Here is an 18,270-nt window from a genome sequence, read left to right on the forward strand (position 1 = left end):
TTAGCCGTCAAAGATTTGTAACTGTATTGAGTGCCACATGCAGACAGTAACACAAACTCATATAGTCCCCTTTACATCCACAGCACACGCCATGCCACAAGAAGACAGCGCTGAGGGAGAGGAGCCTGCAGACCCTGCGGACTCCAGCGATGAGACAGAGCAGCAGCCAATTCAGCGCAGGAAGCGCGCACATGTGCCCCCACTGCCTCCATTTGAGGATGAAGTCCCAGCAACAGGCGATGACACCGACAGGAGAGAGGGGAGTCAGGGTGTGACAGACATGCCCCGTCATGACGCACCAACACCAAGGCAAAGGGAACAGGCCATTTCCAGGTCAAGGCCCAGGAGCAGCACTGCAACAGAAGGAGAAGGCACCGTGTTCTCCGGCTTGGAACAGTGCATGTTGCAGGAACAGCGCCTGCAAAGCAAGGCAATGCGGTCAATGAGTCGCCAGCTAGGCCGCCTACATCAGGACAATCGCAGCATGGTAGCGGCAATAAGAGAGCTCTGTGCCACTTTGAGGGACACCCAAGCTGCCAATGACAGGGCTGGACGACGTGCCAATGCACGGCTACACAATTACACCAAGGCAGTCAACCGCCTCTGCACCACCACCAGCGCACTCACACGCAGAAGCGTAACCATGCAGGTGGACATGGCACATTGCTGCCAGGACATAGCGCGAGGGCTTGCGCAGGTGACCACTGCTGTGGAACAGCTGCAGACAGCCAATGCAGGTGGCAGCGCACTAATGGCCTCTGCTGAGAGTGAGGACACATCGAGTCGCAGCAGCATCACTCCAACCTTGCCAGGTGAAAGACGCCGCAGTGGCAGACAGGTAGCAGGCCAAGGGCGCACCATGGGGGTCAACCACCCTGGACGGCACCGACGGAGGTGATCATCTGCGGGGACACTGACTGCAACACGGGTGCATTAACCCGCAAAAGGCTGTTTGCCCTATTTCATGTGCCTTCTCTGCACTGTGTGTACAACATGTGCTGGGGACAATTACAATTTCTTACATGTTAAGTGTGATTAAACACTTGACACATCATCAGGCTTTGTAGTCTCATTTCCTCAACACTCACCTAAAAGTAGTTTTGTGTGATCTCAGTCCGTCTCTGGCGTCCAGCAGCTGCCCCAACTCCTGGTGCTGGTCTGGCAGGGGGAGCAGGGCGCTCGTCATCCGATGTGTCTGTATCGCTCACATCAATTGTGGTGCCTTTCCTCATTGCCATGTTGTGTAGCATTGCACAGCTTGCCACGATTTTACAGCAGGTCTCAGGGCTGTATTGCAGTGCGCCTCCACTCTTATGCAGGCACCGGAAGCGGCTCTTCAGGATTCCGAAGGTTCGCTCAATGACACAGCGTGTAGATCTGTGTGCCCTGTTGTAGCTCCTCTCACTTGCATTTGCAGGATCCAGGTATGGGGTCAGGATGAAGTCGCGCACTGCATAGGCACTGTCACCTGCATGGAATAAAACACAATAGGTGAGTCAATGTCCCCCCCCTCAAGTGATGTAGTGGATGTATTGATGTGTGCAATGTATTTACCGAGCAGGTACCCCTCCCCAAACTCTCCAGCACTCAGACGTCTGTGTATTCCACTGTGTCGGAAGATGAAGGAGTCATGTGTACTGCCGGGGTATTTGGCTACGATGTCGGTGATGTGATACTTAGCGTTGCACACAATCTGTATGTTGAGGGAATGGTAGCATTTCCGATTCCTGTAGACATATTCAGTTTCTGCTGGGGGTGTGATGGCCACATGGGTCCCGTCAATGCAGCCGATGACGTGGGGGAAACGTGCAATCTGGTAGAAGTCCAGTATCGTTTGTTGTAATGCCTGTTGGGTGGTGGGGAAGTAAATGTGATGTGGGAGCCTCAGTAGCATTGCATCTAGGAAGGCATGGAAGAAGCGCGAAAGTGCACTCTGTGACACACCACCAACCTCCGCTATGACCCGTTGAAAACTCCCTGACGCGAGGAGGTGCAGGGAGCACAGGACCTGCACATGTGTGGGAATTGTTTGTGTCCTGCGAGTAGGGTGCTCCAAGTGGGGTTTCAGCTCCTCAATCAGGTCCATTATGGTCTGTGGGTGCAGTCTGTACTTGTCATAGATCTCCTCTTCAGTGTTCTGTAACAGGGTGATGCGCAGCCTGAAGATACGTTCCTGTCTCATTCTCCTGTGTGCAAGGGCCCGAATACGCAGCCTCCTGGCTATCACGTACATTGCAGCCATTGTGGGTGTGTTTGTTGCATTGTGGGCTGGTTTTTGTACCTTGCACCAGTTTACCACCTGCAAGCAATTGGTGTTAATAGCGATTTCTTAATTTGCGAATTTCGTAAAATCGCAATTTGCGATTTTTTCATACATGTGTTTGCGATTTCTTAGCTAGCGATTTCTTGTTAGCGATATTCGCAACGCTAAGGATTCGCAAAATAGGTATTCGCTAGGAAATTCGCAGTTTTCTTGTTTCGCAGCCTAAGAAATCGCTAATTTAGCGATTTCTTATTTTTCAGTTTGGAAATGTGTCATACATATGAAATAGCGAAAAATCAGTCGCAAACGCTGTTTTTTGCGATTCGCAGCGTTTGCGACTCATTTTTGCTTTCATACATATGCCCCATAATCATGTATGGGTGAACATAGCACTGGAAACCTGTCAATGGAATTTATTCTTGTTCTCACTTTCTGCACCAAGCCTCTTACTAGCAAATAAGGAGACAAAGGCATATGTAGAACATAATTTGCCCAAGTAGAATCTAGATTACAACACAGGACTGCTTGTTTCTCAGCCAATAAATAACCCAATATACAATATTTTAGTGAGTAGGCAGTAAGGCAGGGCACTGTCTTGTTGTAATATTCATTTTGTTTTAGCTTGTAGACCAGTTTTCTTATTAGACACTTAAAGCAACATTTACCCTGATTTCAATTAATTCCATTTTTTTACAAAATTTGAGAGACAGAGAATATATTCCAGAAGTGTATACTAAAGGACACACAATTGTGTTACATGTAGAGGCCAGAATTTAAAAAAAAACCTTTCTGGTTCATTAGTTTCCAACTTGGCCGTTACCCACTGTTATACGGTTCCTACAAATTAAGTAGGACTGTGTATCTGGACATCAACGCCAGAATATAGGAACTCAGTTTGCACATATCATCAGAAAATGTTGGCCTAATTCCTAGCTAGCTCACAGTGCCCCATCTGAACCCCTAACATTTCCAGATGGAATCAGCAACCTCAAACATGACCACTCTTATTCCCCAAGGAAATTGTGGTAACAGATCTACCCTTTTTTTGTTACTTGGATACCCAAGATCAACACAGGACAGATACGAAAATGACTTTTCAAACATTTATTGAAACAATCGTTTTCTTGTATAGAAAGCTTGAGCTGCGATCATTACGCAGATGAAGCAAAGCATTGTAACCAGCATTATGAGAATGGTGAAAAAGATGAACAGTTTAACCATGATAACATTACTATGTGATTACATTTCTATCTAATACTACCTACACTATTGAGAGCACAGTGGAAGTACCCTCTGCCAGATCCATTGGAATAGCCTATCCCACCACCTTAATATAATGTGTCAGGAAGTCTACGTAGAACAGATTATTGTCTTTTGCACGATGAAGGTCAGAGTCCGCAGGGCTGCATCTCAGTCACAGTGTGTCGCATTCCAGGATAATTTAACTACTTACATATGACATATCTGACCCACCATAGATTGCAGGTTATGTATGGAGGTGAACCACGGGCCTGTCATAGATGAAAGGAACCGAACGCCTGGTTTGCACATGTGACACGGGACTGCCAGGGGAAGCTCCTCCGCTAAGGGGGAGGAGCGTTGCCCCACTGCTCTGCCAGCAGTTTATAAAGGAAAAATACAATTATAATAACCATTGTGATTATCATTTTCGTTTTCCGTTCTTGCTTAGGTGCAGGGCGGGCTGTCCAGAGCAGGGGCTAAGTAGAGGAGTGGTGAGCACACTCTAAAGTGCGCATGACGGTTTAGCCGGCCGTCTTGGACCGGTCAGTCATGCGTACTTTGCATGTTCTCCACCGGCTGTATTGCACAGCCTGGGTGGAGATCATGCACGAGGCTCCCACTCCCTCTCTGAGCTCCGAACCACGGCTCTCAGACCAATCACAACGCTGCTGTAAGGCAGCGTCATGATTGGCTAGGGGAGTCTGGGAGCCTGTGTGCTTCCTGACCCTGGAATCCTGGAAGCGGCCGGAGAGGACTGAGAGGCGGTGGCCGGCCAGCCAGCCTGCAGGTAAGTTTTTTTTTCCAATTACCCCCGCCCCACCTCCCCTGTTAAGTAACGCCCAGCATTGGGGACTGCCCAGGGTTGCGCGATTATTCGGTGGCTTTAATTGCCATGCTGAATTGGGTGCCAACACTCTCGCTCCCTTGTACAGTAGATGTCTGTCTACTGGAATTATTTCCCAGACCCTAAGCCCGTAAAGGACGCACTAGATTTGTGGACCTTGCATTGATCTTAGCAAAAAGGAGCATAGCTCTGAAATGGAGGACTGGAGTGGGTCCCACAGTGAAGGCCTGGGAAAGAGATATTGATACATGGGCCAGAGGAGAGGGCTTTACTTAGCGAGGATGCCCGGGGAATAAGGCACTGCCCATTGTGGGAACCATAGACGGAGGTGCTTGGAGCCTGGGACAATCGACACAATGCAGCACCAGAAGACATGATAAGCAACACACAATCGGATAAGGTACTGTAGAACCCCCTAGATGAGGAGTCTCTGTTTAACAGAAGGCAGCTAGTTTACAGTGAATGGATGTGGTACTGCCTTCTCCCAAGCCCCTACCCCAGCAAAACAATACGTACATTTTTTAGACCTCCTGACATGACGTTCTCTACAGCTAGACCTACTACAACCCCTAGGTGACCTCATGATTTCTTTTTGATTTTCGTTTTGTTGTATTAGTTTGTATGTTTAAAAGAAACGATTGCTATCTGAGGCCTTTGTGTGCATACAATCACGAATCCCGGTTATCAACTATTACATGGAGCAATACAGAGTACCAATGTACACATTTGTTCTATCCTCGATTGAAAACAACAGGGTTTATTCCCACATGTAATCTAAAGCTCACCATAACCGAAACTATTACAAGTGTACCTTGTTAATGTGTAATGATCCTTGAGTTATCGAAAGCTTCTAATGATGACTACCTGGTTGGGTACCGGTAGTAAGTTTAAGGCTGGAAGGCAAATTTATTAGGATGTGAACTATTATGTATTTTATGTGGAAGGTCTTGCTCTTTCGTGTACGATTGCAATGCAAAAACTAAATGTCAATAAAAACATGGTTTAAAAAAAATAATAAGGCACTCAATCAATCAATCAATCAGTGATTTGTGAAGTGCGCTACTCACCTGTGAGCATCTCAAGGCGCTGGGGCGGGGAGGTCGTGCAGCTCAGAAACAGCCGAAGAGCCAGGTCTTGAGGATTTTCCTTACGGTGTGCAGAGTGGGGGAACATCTGATGTTGAGCAGGAGTTCGTTCCAGGTCTTTGCCGCGATGTAGGAGTAGGATCTTCCACCCATTCTGACTCTGCGGATGCTCGGGTTTTCGGCAAGGGCGCGTTCGGTGGACCAGAGGTTTCTCTTGGGTCCGTGGAAGGAGACTCTTTTGTTGAGGTATTGGGGGTATGGTGTTGTGGAGGGATTTGTAGGTATGAGTGAGTAGCTTCAAGGTGACTCTCTTCTCAACGGGGAGCCAGTGGATGTCTCGTAGGTGCTGGGTGATGTGTTCGTGTTGTGGGATGCCGAGGAATAGCCTGGCAGCGGTGTTCTGGAGTTTCCGGGGCAGGGATTTGTTAATTCCAGCATAGAGGGCATATCCATGGTCCAGTCTGCAGGTTATGAGTGAGTGGATGACGGTCTTCCTTGGATTCGGGGGGGGGGATCCACTTGAAAGTCTTGTGAAGTATGCGGATGGTGTTAAAGTACGAGGAGGAGACGGCGTTGATCTGTCAGGTCATGGTGAGGGAGGAGTAGAGTATTATGCCATGGTTCAGTGTGTGGTCCATGGGAGTGGAGGGGCTGCCGAGGGCGGAGGGCTACCAAGTGTTATCCCATGCTGAGGGGGTGTGTCTAAGGACAAGGACTTCTGTCTTCTCCGAGTTGAGCTTCAGACAGCTGCTGCTCATCCAGGACGCGACGTCTCTCTTTCCTTCCTAGAAGCTGAGTTTGGTGGTGTCGGGTTGCCTCATGAGGGAGAGGAAGAGCTAGGTGTCATTGGCGTAGGATACTATGCTGAGTCCATGCTGTCTGACGATGGCGGTGAGGGGGGCCATGTTGATGTTGAAGAGCGTGGGGCTGAGCGAGGATCCTTGGGATACTCCGCAGTTGATCTCTGTGGGTTCGGAGAGGAAGGGCGGGATTCTGTTTCTTTGGGTTCGGCTGGTGAGGAAGGAGCGGATCCAGTCGAGGACAGTTCCCTATATGCCGACGTGGAGTCTGGTGGTGAGTGAGATGGGAGACGGTGTCAATGGCTGCAGAGAGGTCCAGTAAAATGAGAGCCGCCGTGTGGCCCTGGTCGAGGAGAGTGCAGATGTCGTCTGTGGCGGCAAGGAGGGCGGTCTTGGTGCTGTGGTTTCTCCAGAATCCGGATTGGGAAGAGTCAAGGATGGAGTTGTCTTCGATGTAGTTCGTGAGCTGGCTGTTGACGATCTTCTCAATGACTTTAGCCGCCAAGGGGAGGAGAGAGATGGGTCTGTAGTTTTTTAGGTCTGTCGGGTCTGCGGAGGACTTCTTGAGGAGGGGCTTAAGATCTGCTTGTTTCCAGTCATCGGAGAATGAGCCGGATTTGAAGGTGGCGTTGATGGTGCATCGTAGCTCGGGTGCTATGGTGGTGGCGACTCTGTGGAAGATGTGCGGCGGGCAGGGGTCCGTGAGGGCTCCTGAGTGAATGTTCTTCATGGTTGTGGCGGTGTCTTAGGTGGTGACGGGGTCTCAGGCGAAGATGGTAGGCTGGCTGGCATTGCTGGGGTTGGGCGTGGTTTCGGCGTTGTGTGTCTGTTTGTTGAAGTTGTCGTAGAGGGACTTGATCTTGAGATGGGAGTAGGATCCGAGTCTCTTGAAGAGGTCCTGGGAAGGGGTGACGTCCGAGGCTTCGCGTGTGGGTTTGGTGAATTTGTGGATGATGCTGAAGAGTTCCTTTGGGTTGCTGGGGTTGGTGAGGATTTTGTCCTAGATGAAGGTCCTTTTGGTGGATTTGATGCGTTGGTGGTATTCTGGCATGGCGTTCTTGTAGGTGGTCTGATCTTCCGGGGTTTTGTGGTTTCTCCATGATTTCTTGAGATGTCTGCAGGTGCGTTTGGATTCACAGAGGTCGGTGGTGAACCAGGTGGCTTCCATGGGGCACTGTCTGTCGGAGTTGCGGAGTCGGGCGAGCTTGTCTGCTCAGTTAGTGATCCATATGTGGAGTTCTTTGGCTGCAGAGATGACGTTGGTGGTGGTGGGAATGGGGTCGTGGTTGAGGGTGAAGTTGAGGTGCTCCTCTGTGACTTTGCTCCAATTCCTTCGCGGGCCGTGGTGTAGGTTTGTGAGCGGTGGTTTTGTCAAAGGAGAAGTGTATGCAGTGATGGTCCTTCCAGATGGGGCTGTGTGGTGTGGTTGAAGCGGGTCGTGTTCCCTCCTGCAAAGATGGGGTCGAGGGTGTGTCCTGCCTTGTGGGTGGGGTGGTGATGAGCTGTTTCAGTTCGATGTTGGCGAGGTTGTCCGGTAGGGCGGTCGCTGAGGTTGTCGAGGTGGAAGTTCAAGGACTCCGAGAAGTATGTAGTCCATGGAGTCAATGGCGTGGGGTGCGATGAGGTCTATGATGGTTGTGGTGAACGTGGTCCGGGGGGTCAGTAGACGAGCGTGCCGTGTAGGGTCGTTCCGGGGCTGGTCTGGATCAGGAAATGGAGGTGTTCCGTGGGGGGGGTGAGGGGTTGTTCGTGCTGGAAGTGGTGAGTAGGAGGGAGTTCTTGTGCGCGATGAAGAGTCCTCCTCCTGGGTGGTTGGGGCAGTCCTACCTCTGGATCTTGTATCGGTCGGGGATGGTAGTGGCAATGTCGGGTGGAGGTGAAGTCGGTCCAGGTTTCCGTGAGAAAGGCAACGTCTGGAGAAAGGGTGTCGAGGAGGTCCCAGATCTCTACTGCGAGTCTGTGCAGGGAGCGCATGTTGAGGAGGATGCATCTCAGGGGTTTGGGTGCGCTGGCGGTCAGAGGGTGGGCGGTAACCGTGGGGTTGCAAAGGTTGGAGAAGGTTCAGCGGCAGTGTCGTCAGGAAAACTGGCCATGGGTGGTGTCTGGCATCCCCAGCTGGCAGTTGTTTCTTCCGGGGTTGAGTGAGTGAAGGGCGGCTAAAGCGTAGCGGTGGGGAGTAGGAGAACCAGGGTCCCTGGCACTGGTCGCGGTCATGCTTGCTATTGGAGCACCTTCGGCCACACAGCAGCTGTCATTAAGTAGGGGACGGGGCGGGTTTGCAACTGGGAGGTGGGAACCAGCAAGGGGGGAGCTGCAGGGGGCAGCAGTGGCGGGAAAGCAACACGAAAAGGACACAAGTGAAATATAAGGAAGAGGAATAAAAAAGAAATGCAAGTAAAAACAGAATAAATGAAAAGGAAAAACAGGCACAATCAACACTGAAAAAAACAAAAAAACAGGCACAAATGAACACAAACCAGGCAGAGCAACAAACAGGGCCTCGAACAGCTACCAGAACAGAGAGGTGCGGGGGCGGCGGCAGCGGCATAACGACAGAGCTGCGCGAGGGGAGAGCGGAGTTCTCTGACCACGAGGTCACAGTTAAGCAAGAAAATTTAAGTGTGGTTTTTAATTCTGGGCAGCCAGAGCACCATCTTCCTCGCTAGACAAAGGGGGGGGGGGGGAGTCAGCCTACAGAGTCCTGATCTATGAAGATCTATTGACATATGTAACGGACTAGCTCTGTCTTCCCGCATTTTTGATAAATGTTTTAAAGGGAATTTAGATCTTTCCGAGTGTGACCATCCTATCAGTTATTAAAGCCGCCAGCTTTTCCATGGAAAAAGTATGCCATAGTTTGCACCACCACATATTGAGGAAAGGAGGGTTCATTTCTTCCTATGCAAGAGTGTTTGTTATGCAAGCTGCGAGCAGACGCGGAAAATGCATGAGGAGTTTAACCCTGTGCGTAGTTTAACGGGTATATTCTGTTTCTTCCCCTGTATCTCCCAGTAACAGTATCAAGGGATTATTTGCTAATTTAAGGACACTTTTCATTTTAAAGAGTTTAGGTATCGCTGACCAGAAGATCTGGACCAGGTTGCAATGCCGCCACATATGTGCCATAGTGCCACTTTCACCACGCCCTCTCCAACATGATTCTTGAGAGCCAAACACTGCATGGAGTCTAGTTGAGATTGGCCTCCCTACACTGTTATATTACAAAAGAAAATTACAAAAATCTTTTTTTTTCCGAATGTAATAATTTTGTGTATTTTTTAGGCACGTCAAGCTTCGCAGATTCTCATATCTGTTCTCTGCTCTTAATGAATAAGAACTCTGACCAAACACGGCGAACTCAACACCTGTTGCACAAGCGATGTCAAAAACACACACGTACCTTGAATCGATCTAGTTTGGAAAGCCCAGAAGAGATGGTAAGACCTGCGAAGGCTGTGTTGAAGGAAGGAGCACTTCAGGCACTTTCCCACAAACATTATTAAGGTAAATCCTATTTTGTTGCATATTTTAACATTTTGAGAAAACGGGTTAATAGGAAACCACGCAGCCCGAGTACCATTTACAGAGCTCGCAGGGTGCATTGTTAAGCGAATGCGGCTCATCCTTTCAGATGTTCGTTTTGTTAAAACCTACTAATTGCAGCTTACAATAGTTACAACAAACTCTACACTACAAGTACCGCGGTGCAAAACCAGGACTGGATAATGCATTCATTCCGATTAAATTTCTAAACATATGTTACAAAACTGGCGCCGGCGTTATTTATTGATTACATTTTTAAGAAGAAGTTAACAAGTTCTCAGTATGAAGAAGTTCTGTACATCGCCAAAAACAGACCGAGCCCTGCCTTCGAAAAGCCTTCGTGTGCACGGGTTCAGTGCGTGGCAGCAGGGCTGCGCACAGAAGCGTGAATCCAGGCCGGGTTTTCCGCACAGGCCAAGGCTCGTCAGAAACCTCCGGCAGCCTCTCCCTGCCCTGCCAGCAGCGAGCACGCGCAGCCGCGGCAGGGCTGGAGGGCAGCGGAATACGCAGCGTCTCTGTGGTTACCGCGCGGAGCTCCAGGTAACACTGGCTGCGGAGGGCGGAGAGTCCAGCGAACCGCAGGGGAAACACCGCTCCCCTCTCCGCCCGCCACCGGCGTGGCACAAGGCTTTCTCGCCCCTCCAAGGTAAGGGGACGAAATGATGTGCAATGTGCATGTTTAATAGAATTAACTGCTCAAAATGTGTGCTCAGTTCCATCTCCTGCTAAAGTAGCGGTAAGAAGAAACGAGGTGCAATTTAGTTTGCTCTGGGAATCGAATATGTAGTTTTAGTTCGGTGTGTCCCTGTCCTACTACCACAGGCAATAATTAGTTTGTACTCTGCGGTTCGAAGTGCGTGTTTGCGTCTTCGTCTTTTGGGGTCAGTGCATAGTGTGGCGTTAAATTACGTAATATATGCCAAATACGCGTGAAACCGTTCGTGTTAAGGTGCTCGCGGTGCACGTGATTAATAGGTGATATTTATTGTCACTCCGTCGAGCCTTCGACGAGTCAATACAACGTGTACATGCGACTTCTGCGGAGCTCAGCCTGCAAGTTTCAGGTGGAATGTATGACGTGTTACCCCTGTAACGGCATGCTAGCCATTTCTCCGCCCGAGGTCGATAACTTGATATTTAATCGTGACTAATAGCTAGGGGTGGGCGGAATGTGCGTAATCGTGTTACGCAAATCTCCGCGAACACGCAGAAATTCCGCGAACACGCGGAATTGCTTGTTCGCGATACTTTTTTCCTGTTCGCGATTGCTGTTTGCGTGCTCGGGGTGAAATATCTCGCGAACACGCATATTGAGAACGCGAACAAGCAAAAAATTTCGCGAAGTCGCGGAACGCAGATTTTTGGGCAATTTCGGGTTCTCCGCGGAACGCGAAATTACCCAAATTCCGCAAATTCCGCAAACGGAACAGAATTTACCGCCCAGGCCTACTAATAGCACCTAGATCTACAGTGCTATGAAGCCGCAATACTGTGAGACAAGTCGCTGCATGAACAGTTATTACCCGATGCGGACCCCAGCACCGCCCGCCAGAGTGCTTCACTTATTTTTCGTTATGCTCCTCAACCCAACAGTCCCTGGCCTCTCTGCTGGGAGGAGCTACAATGGAGCCAATGTGCGATCGTATTTATGTAAAGAGAATAACTTCATAGGAAATCGATTTGAGACTACAAAAAAGTTGCTTCGGTTCCGCTTCAGGGCCCTGGCCTTACATGTTCCTATTTGAGCAGGTTCAAGGCTAATTTGTACATGTCTGCGTCCAAACTGAGGTGGCATTTTGTGCAGAGTAACGATGGACTGGGACTCGGCACTGCGGAATTACCAGCGGCTGAGATTCAGTCACACACTCCAGCCATTACTTTTTTGTACACTTCTGTGGTACTAATAGAGCAAGGCCTGTGCTGAGTGTCAATGTCCACATCCTCCTCAGTACAATGCCTTCTGCTGTGCACGGCGCCTTGTATACACACGATCTAGTCATGCAGGGCATGGACACAAGCCACGCCCTGTGGTTAACCAGTGCCCATTTCTACAGCACCACCAGGGCAGGCGCTGAAGCCAGGTCCTGGACAAAGAAGATGGCCCTGCAGGTGCCAGACCCGGGGCATGGTTTGTGCCATGGGGATAAAAGAGAGAGGGCCCGTGGAATGGCCTTTAGCAATGCAGGCGTGGATGACCGCTGTTACTCGACTTGCACCTCACAACGTTACAATGTTGTCTTTTAACAACCACCCCTAAGTCACAGGTACAAGCAATCTTGGCCTTGGAAAACTCCTACCACGTACGTTCCCTCTGCAAAATCTTGTCGTCTCATTTGACTCGGGTCTTTACTTCAAGAGACTCATCAGCCAAAAAAAAACATGGACTGCCCCAACTAAGACTCCTGGATAAAAGCAAGCTACCCCTGAAGCTTCAAATACCAGTATAAACCCCTGTTCTTGCACATAGGGATGGTGGACATGCCCTTGTTGCAGCTGCAGTCTCGCGCATTAGAGGCAGTCTTCCGTGCTGCCGCACATCTAGTAAAGGCAAACACACATTCAGCCACGCCACGCAGAGGCTGATGGATGCGCACTGGCTGCCTTTCCCAGCCAGGATGCCGTCCAAGTTGTTTCGTGTCATCTACAAAGCTGCCGACACAAACATTCTGAGTGTCATGCTGAGAAACGCACAACGCCTGGAGGATGCCGAACAAGTGAGTGCCAAACAATGGCGAGGCTGGAAATACAAATTGCAAGAGACAATAATGCAGTCGGTCCTTCTCCGCCCCAGAGTAAGGAACAATCTTTGAACACATATCATATTTGCTCCATCAGTACAGAAGAGCACCCACTTGTTGCAGCTCTACCCATCCTCAGACCTATAACCTCCTCCAGTCTTCGCACTGATAACATGCTTTACTAACACTAACCCCCAGCGGTGTGCCACATTTTATTGTAATTGTATTTTATATAGTGCTTACTACCCGGTGAGTTGCACACTACTGTGGAACCCAAAGATGATTAGTGATGAATTAGTATAGGAAGATATGAAACTAATTTGAGCGATGGACATGTGAGTTTGTTTTTGGGTTAAAAATGATAGTGGAGGGATAGAAAAGAGAAGGGTTTGCATTTATGTAGCGCTTGCTACCCCTGATGATGTGTCACAGCACGTTTTGATGGGAAGCACGCTACTCCAGAACCCAAACAGGATTAGTGGGGAATTAGTATTGGGAAATATGAAATTAATTTGAGCGGTGGACATGTGAGTCTGTTAGTTTGATTGAAAAGGATAGTGCAGGGTTAGAAGAGGGTGAGGTCTAGAAAGTGTTTTGTTTCGGGGATCATAGCAGTAGGAGGAGGTATGGGATTAGTAAATACAGAACTTCAAAAAGAACCAGGCACGGACTCCAGACCTCAAAGTGCAAATCATTTTTTCTTGCTACTACTCACAAATGTGTGTGTATATGTATGAATGTGTGTGTGTGTGTGTGTGTGTATATATATATATATGATGTGATCAAGGCCGTGGTTCCACGGCCGAAACGCGTCATGCCTACTGACTCTATGGAATAAACCTTGTCAACAAAAATATTCAGCGTGCTGTGGTCTGTACCTGTTCCAGCTATCTACTGGAGTTTGGGAACTCTTCTTGTGATATATATATATATATATATTCACTGAAAAAACCATAGGTTTCAGACATGTTATAGTTAGCGGAAATTTTACTGATAAAAAACCAATGAAATTCCCCCGTTATAGTTAGTGCAGGCAACTATAACTCACGCGACCGCAATCCTCTGCTGATGCTAATACTGTATTTAGACACTTATTTGCCCATGTCTTCTTCCATAAATTTTTAGCTATACATATGTTACAAATATTTTTTTTTCATAAAGACACATATGTCCTCAGCAGAAGACTGCGGTCGCGTGAGTTATAGTTGCCTGCACTAACTATAACGGGGGAATTTCATTGTTTTTTTATCAGTAAAATTTCCGCTAACTATAACATGTCTGAAACCTATGGTTTTTTCAGTGAATTTGCAAGGTTTTTTAAATGCTAATTCCTAACTATAACGTGTGTGAAACCTATGGTTTTTTCAGTGAATATGTACGGTTTTTTAAATGCTAAGTTACTTTACGCCATTCGTGGCGTGCACGCCCACTTAACGCAGTTCGTTCCGTGCGCGCACGGTGCGCTTCGCACGCACAGTGAGCACGCGGTGCGCTTCGTGCACCGCGCGCCCACTTTACGCAGTTAGTGCCGTACACGCAAGGTGGGCACGCAGTGCGCTACGCGCACCGCGTGCCCACGTTACGCACCGTGCGCACATGGAGGACATATTATGCGCTTCCTTGTGATAGGTAATCTGTTAAATTTAATTTGTAAGTGATGACAATAATATGCCATGCACAGAGTGTTTTTTTTTTTTTATTAAAATTTTTAGCGTAAGCGCACCGTACGCGTACGGTAAGCGTAATCGGCGAAATTTTCTAAAAATAAAAATTTACCGTTTTTGGCCTTGGGGGATCTTTGAGGACTCAACTAACATGGCTATGTGCATGGGCGCTGTCTAAACAGCCCCTTTATATGTTTTTTGCCTTTGTTTACAGCCCCCCCCTCAGAGTGCGAGAGAGAAAATGGCGGCCGCCGCTTCCTGGTTTCGACCGATTCGAATGTTTACTTAGATGTAACAGCCAATCAGAATCGCGCTCGCGCACGCCACCGTACGCGTACGGTAAGCTTACGGTAAGCGTACCGTAAGCTGGCTCAGATATATATATTGATTTAAAGGCTATTTTCTCAGAATCTACTGAACAGATTTACACCAAACCTACAAAAGGCACTTCCTTGACCTGAGGACTACCTCTCTGCCAAATTTCTAGTAATTCTGTTGAGCCGTTCGGGCTGTAGCCCTGTCTAAAGGTCCTATGGAAAAATGCATGGGAAAAACGCGTTTTGGGACCCCCCTTTTATCTCAGCCCCCGCTTGACGAATCCCCCCGAGACTTTCAGGGTAGGAGCGGAGCGTAGCGCCCCACCTATTTTGAGAAATTCGCGAGGATTCGTCGACCGGCGCCAAAGTTATTCAAAATAGAATGTTGCGTATTTCCTATGGAAACAGGGTCCTAACTATAACTACCTACTGGCGACCGCCAGTAGGTAATATATATATATATATATATATATATATATATTGTATTTAATAAACTCAGACTTTCAAGTGTTGCTGTATTTCAATCCGATGCAGTTGTTTGTATAAAAAAAAAATATTATTCAAGTGAGGCAATTGTTGATAGTCATGATAACAAATTTACTTATTTATGCAGTGACCTATATGCATGTTAAACATAGAGTAATATAACCATAAGTAATATGTACACTTTTCAAGCAGAACCAACGGATAGCTATATATTTACAAACACAACTGTTATACATGTTTATACAAAGGCATACACATATGTAGATACACACACATTGTCCAAATGAATGATCACATACACAGGGACACGCTGCACATCTATGTATGAGCATGGTGGTTATGTGGGGCAGAGCCAACTCTTGAGTAGTCTTTCCGAAGATAAGGTAGTTATCCGTGGATCTTATGTTTGGGGGTACAGAGTTCCATAGTTTGGCTGCTTGAACAGAGGAGTATGTGCTGTCTGTTTTTTTTTTTTCTTGGATGGTGGGATTTTGAGGTGAGGTACCAATCTAGAGCGGAGGTTCCTTTTGTTGAATTTATTTTGTGATTTTATTCCTGATGGTCCTGCTCCATGTTTCGCTTTCTGGGTGATACAAAAAAGCTTGAATGTGGATTTTCTGCAAACCTGTAACCAATGTAAGGCCTTCAAAGCAGGAATGATGCAGGCTTTCTGCTTTATATGCAGGAGTAGCCTGGCTGCAGAGTTTTGTATCCTTTGTAGCCTTACCTAGTTTTTAAAGATGATCCATGGTAGAGGCTATTGGCGTAATCGAGTTTAGACAGAACAAGAGATAGCCTGGACCTTGTATGGAAATCCCAGGTGGAGAAGATGCGTCGCAGAGTTTTTATAGTAACAAAGCTTGATCTTGCTAGTTTGTCAACTTGGGCATTTATTGATAGCTTGGAGTCTATGGTAATTCCGAGGCTTCTTACTTCCTTTGATACTTTGGGCGGTGTTCCCAGATTGTCAGGCCAGGCGGCAAGTGGGTCATCATTTTTCCAATTACCACATGTATTTCCGTTTTGGAAGCATTCAGTTTGAGATGGCTCCATATCATCCACTGATCAACGGGTCTGAGGCAACTGAATTTGTGAGTTTCCTGTGTCTTTGGGGCTTTGTAGTTTAAGGAGTATTTGTGTGTTGTCTGCATAGTTATAACATCTGAGGTGAAATTGATCGATCACGCAGGTAATGACTTGATGTAGATGTTGTTGAGCATGGGTGAGGTGATAGAGCCTTGAGGGACTCTTGCTTTTGTGAAGTACGGTTTGGATGACAAAGGAGGGTATGGATGACATTTGTTTTGAAGGGAGGATGTGATACCGTTGAGGGAAGTCCCCTTTATGGCAGCTTAATAGAGTCTTTGTTTTAGAGTATCATGGTCAACCGTGCCGAAGGCAGCTGAGAGATAATGCAGCAACCCCATTCCGGCCAGCTGTGTTCTTAAGGTCATAAAAAAACAGATATGAACTACACTACCCCCAGGGGGGAGCACAAACTTTGACATAACCTGCCTAAGAGAAACCTGTGTACACGGGCTGCGCAGTGCTTAATAGGACCCGTTCTTCAGGATGGTAAATTCTCTACTGTCGGAGTGTACAAAAGCGAGAGCTACCCAGAGACAAAAGTGAGTCAGCGCACACCTGACCGAAGACTACCTACATTGAAACAAGTAAGAAAGACCACTCCAAGGCATGATACAGAAGGGGAGCCTTATTCAGACTAGGGGGCAAGTTGGGGGTCCAGTTCTCCATTAGATTCCAATATGTTTCCCAGAAAAACTCCAAAACTTTAGCCCATTCTTGAACCTTTCTAATGAGCCTCCACTCTTGTGAAGAATGTATTGTGTACACAGCTGGCGAGGGCTCCCTGCCGTGTGTTGACCCCTTTGGTTAGTCTTGGCTTCCTGTCTCACAGCATTGCATGTGCTGAGGACTTTAAGTCCATGCTTTTATGGCAAAACATAAAGTACTGTTCCCTGTAAAAAGCCAGGATCCGACTGTGGGTATCAAGCATGACAGGAGGCTACGTGACAGCTGTGTGTGTATTTGGGTGCCTTTAAAGCTATTGCCCTAAATGCAGGTATGTCAGACATTATTGTGAGGCACAGTTTATAAATTTCATGCAAAGCCTTATCTAGCACAAGAACCTTTTCCATGGTAAAAAATGTATCCTCTGTGGAAAGAGAAAAAACAGTAGCTCCAGTATGTGGCACCATCTAGTGCCCTCTCCTTTTCTTTCACAAACATAGCAAGCTTGCTTCAAAATGTATATTAAAAAACCGCAGCTTGAGCGCTGGGGCCTGAAATGGCACTGGGCCTGGAGAATTATGCCCGTCTGCCCTTCCCTTCTGACAGCCCTGCTCTCTGGCACTTATTGGTACCTTATCAAAAACCCAGCTATGTTTCTTATCTGGAAGTGAATTATGTAAATGTCTTCATGCCCTTGTCAAATGCCAAACAGAGTCCAACTCCTATAAGGTAACTCGTCGTAAGCGTGATGCTCTCCTGCTAGGCAAGTCTTGAACAGGGTTATGCCCCTGCCTCCGGCTGCTGAGTTGGGGCCTGTCTTTTTACAAGTGGGGCGGAAGGTGGGTTGAGTTTTAGCTGATAAAAAAAATTGTAGGTGCAAAAAAACTGGAGAACATAAACCTTGAAGGGGGAAAAACATTGTGAAGAGTACAGATAGCCATCAGAATGAGTACATTAACATTTAGGCTTGTTTAGGGTTGGAATAAGAACAAAGGTTGGGAATTTTAATAAAGTAATGGTAAGAGTGCATATTGGGTAAAAAGCTGGGGTAAGATGAAAGGAGGAGATGTAAAGGGTCGTCTACATGAGCCCCCTCGCGGCCATCGCACGCCAACACAACCTCAACATCATCTCCTACGCCGACGACACTCGGCTGATCCTCTCCCTCACCAACGACCCCGCCACCGCCAGAACCAACCTACACGAAGGGGTGAAAAGACGTAGCCGAGTGGATGACGAACAGCCGCCTGAAACTGAACTCAGATAAGACGGAAGTCCTCATCCTGGGATCATCACCCTCCACCTGGGACGAATCCTGGTGGCCCCCTGCCCTGGGCAGCGCACCCAAACCGACGGACCACACACGCAACCTGGGCTTCATCCTAGACTCCTCCCTCTCGATGACCAGACAAGTCAACGCCGTCTCCTCGTCATGCTTCAACATTCTACGCAAGATCTTCCGGTGGCTCCCCACAGAAACCAGGAAGACGGTCACCCAGGCACTAGTCACCAGCCGTCTGGACTACGGAAACACCC

General features: G+C 47.9%; 1 protein-coding gene across 2 annotated transcripts in view; it reads left to right on the top strand.

Annotated features, from left to right (window-relative positions):
• The first annotated feature begins 9,660 nt into the window (after window positions 1-9,660).
• DUSP14 (dual specificity phosphatase 14) overlaps window positions 9,661-18,270 on the top strand; it is a 146,906-nt gene continuing 138,296 nt past the window's right edge. Inside the window, exon 1 of one of the 2 annotated variants that reach the window (XM_085649484.1) lies at window positions 9,661-9,738. The gene's annotated coding sequence lies outside the window, so the exon portion shown is untranslated. Of the gene's footprint in view, window positions 9,739-10,202; window positions 10,424-18,270 lie in introns of those variants that run through there. The other variant, XM_085649483.1, reaches the window with a different exon arrangement.

Source organism: Triturus cristatus, chromosome 3_2 (genome assembly GCF_964204655.1).
Source record: "Triturus cristatus chromosome 3_2, aTriCri1.1, whole genome shotgun sequence".
Lineage (NCBI taxonomy): Eukaryota > Metazoa > Chordata > Amphibia > Caudata > Salamandridae > Triturus > Triturus cristatus.